The sequence below is a fragment of the Hypanus sabinus genome, unplaced genomic scaffold, assembly GCF_030144855.1.
Source record: "Hypanus sabinus isolate sHypSab1 unplaced genomic scaffold, sHypSab1.hap1 scaffold_747, whole genome shotgun sequence".
NCBI classification, from domain to species: domain Eukaryota; kingdom Metazoa; phylum Chordata; class Chondrichthyes; order Myliobatiformes; family Dasyatidae; genus Hypanus; species Hypanus sabinus.
In genome coordinates this window covers 42,757-45,810 of record NW_026781598.1, presented here as the reverse complement: position 1 = coordinate 45,810, position 3,054 = coordinate 42,757, and positions in this window count along the sequence as shown.

The window sequence follows — 3,054 nt, the reverse complement described above, 5'->3', positions numbered from 1 at the left end:
ATGATCAACTATTTTCCCAGAAACTTAGAAATGCATATGTTTCTGCATGCTTATCTTTATGTACTTAACGCATCTTAACTTGCAGTTTTTGTGAGAGTAGTATCATCGTGCATAACGCCTGTCATTAAGTTCCCCGATGAAACAAATTCCACATCATTAGGGATACTCAGTCTCTTAATGCAGAAAAGTGTGCGAATCAACAAACTTCCAGGCTATGTGATTTTAAAAGTGTAACTGTTACGCTTTTGTTGGTGATTTTTGTTTCAACGTATTGAAGTCTTCAAATATCCTAATTTCATTCGTCAAAACCAAATTGAAGTCAAGTCAAACATTATTTTATTCTTCCGGCATTTTCACCCTCTTAATCTGTCCGTCAATGTCAGATTAAAATCATATCTAACAGTGCTCCGCTGATGCAATTTGCAAATCGCTAATGGGAGAATTGTCGATAACAGATATCTGGATCCTAGGTACTCACCAGAGCAGATCACACCGACATCATTCTCATGGGTGCAACGATGAGTTCTTGAGGAAAATGGACAGTCCCATAGCCTCGACTCATTACCCTGACATTCAAAAGCATGAGTCGAAACATGTCCTGTTCCTTCCCCAAAATAAGCTCCTCCCCGCACAGCAACAACGACTCCGCATTGAAGCTGACTGCACACCACGCTGGCATCATTCATATCCCAGTGCAGGTCACACACCGTTTTCCAGGTTTCTCCAAATTGCACTTCCAGTCTTCCTGAGCATTCATCATTTCCGGACACCAATCTTGGAGCTCGGTGATCTGAGAATGATAGTCACAGTCACAGTCAGGAAAAAGAACATTTGAACAATATGCAGCAAATTCCTATTGCGTTAATTGCATATAAAGTCCTAATTGGTTCTCAGACAGATGACATAGTTTACTATGTCCACGTTTAATAATTGGAGATCAGAACTGAGTATCAAGATTACTACCGCTCTGAGTCGTTAATTAAGGCTAGATAATTGATTCTTAACGCGTTTATTTGTTTTTTTATTTCCTCTTTTTACTAGAGTAAATTATATTATCTTTCTTATGGTATGATAACAAAGGCATGAAGATATCATTATAACCAGGGAAAAAACTATGATGATGATGATGATGATGACGATTATAATTATTATCATCATCATCATCATCATCATCATCATCATCATCATCATCATCATCATCATCATCATCATCATCATCATCATCATCATCATCATCATCATCATTATCATCATTATTATTATTTCTGGATACGGTGACTTTTGTTTGGGAATTCCAAAAGCATCATTCATTTTTTTTTTCTCAAAGAGAATACGCGAACATGGAATTGTAAAAAAATTATGCTGTAACTTCCCCGTCGTCCCCCATGGTGGAGCCAAATATTCAGCGAAAAACTTGTGTTCAAAAAAATGAATTAAGAATTATATATAGGAGACAAATGCTTCAAACATGAAATAAATCTGATGATATTAAGTCAAGATTTTCGACGAACAGATCATTGCTAAATATACGTACACAATCCTGGAAGTACTCAGCGGGTCAGGCAGCATCCGTGAGAAAAGAGTAGCCAAAGTTTCGGGCCGAGACCCTTCAACAGGAATGGGGGAAACAGAGAGCCGAAGCCCAGTAATAGAAATACGAGATGGTAGGGCCTAGAGGCGCCAGGTGTAAAAGCAATCAGAGGAAAGATAAAGGGGGGAGGAGTAGCGGATCAGCATGAAAGAACTGTAGAGATAAAGAAGCAGAAAGTTGAAAGGGGAGAGAGGCAGAGAGGGACCTGGGATTGGGGAAGGGGGGGGAGGAGGAGGGAATTGCCGGAAATTGGAGAATTCAATGTTCATTCCACCAGGCTGGATGTTACCCAGACGGTTTATGAGGTGTTGCTCCTCCAACCTGAGTTTGGCCTCATCATGGCAGTAGAGGAAGCCATGTATGGACATATCCAGATGGGAATGAGAGGCAGAGTTGAAGTGAATAGCAACCGGGTGGTCCTGTCTATTGTGACGGACAGAGCGTAGGTGCTCGAGGAACTGGTCCCCCCCAATCTGCGTCGGGTCTCGCCGATGTAGAGGAGGCCGCACCGGGAGCACCGGATGCAATAATCAACTCCAGCAGACTCGCAGGTGAAGTGTTGGCTCACCTGGAAGGAAAGGACTGTCTGGGCCCCGAAATGGTCATGGGGGGTGGGGTGTGGGGTCAGGTGTAGCATTTGAGTTTGCAGGGATAAGTGCAAGGTGGGAGTTCTGTGGGGAGGGACGTGTGGACCAGGTAGTCGCGGAGGGAACGATCACTGCGAAAAGATGAGAGGGGTAGATAGGGAAAGATGAGCTTGGTAGAGGGGTCCTGTTGAAGGTGGCGGAAGTTGCGGAGGATAGTATGCTGGATCCGGAGACTGGTTGGGTGGTAGGTGAGGACAAGCAGAACCCTGTCGGTGTTGTGGTGATAGGACGATGGGTTAAGTGCTGAAGTGCCGGAGGAGGAGGAGATGCGGGTGAGGGCATCTTTGATGACGCCAGAAGGGAAAATAGATCTTGAAAGAAAGGACTTCTCAAATGTATATATACTTTGCACGGGAGGCATAAAAATAATTTAGCGTAGGGACACTTTAGAGATGGAAGAAGTTATGAAAGTCATGTGAATGAAATCCATATGTACATCTGGGAGTACATACCTACAGATCCCTGAAAGTTGCCTCACAGGTAGATAGGGTAGTTAAGAAAGCTTATGGGGTGTTAGCTTTCATAAGTCGAGGGATAGAGTTTAAGAGTCGCGATGTAATAATGCAGCTCTATAAAACTCTCGTTAGGCCAAACCTGGAGTACTGTGTCCAGTTCTGGTCGCCTCACGATAGGAAGGATGTGCAAGCATTGAAATGAGTACAGAGGAGATTTACCAGGATGCTGCCTGGTTTAGAGATTATGGATTATGATCAGAGAATAAGGGAGCTAGGGCTTTACTCAATGGTACATCATATTAAGAGGAATAGACAGAGTGGACAGCCTGCGCCTCTAAATCCAGGGCGCCCCTGCTCAGTC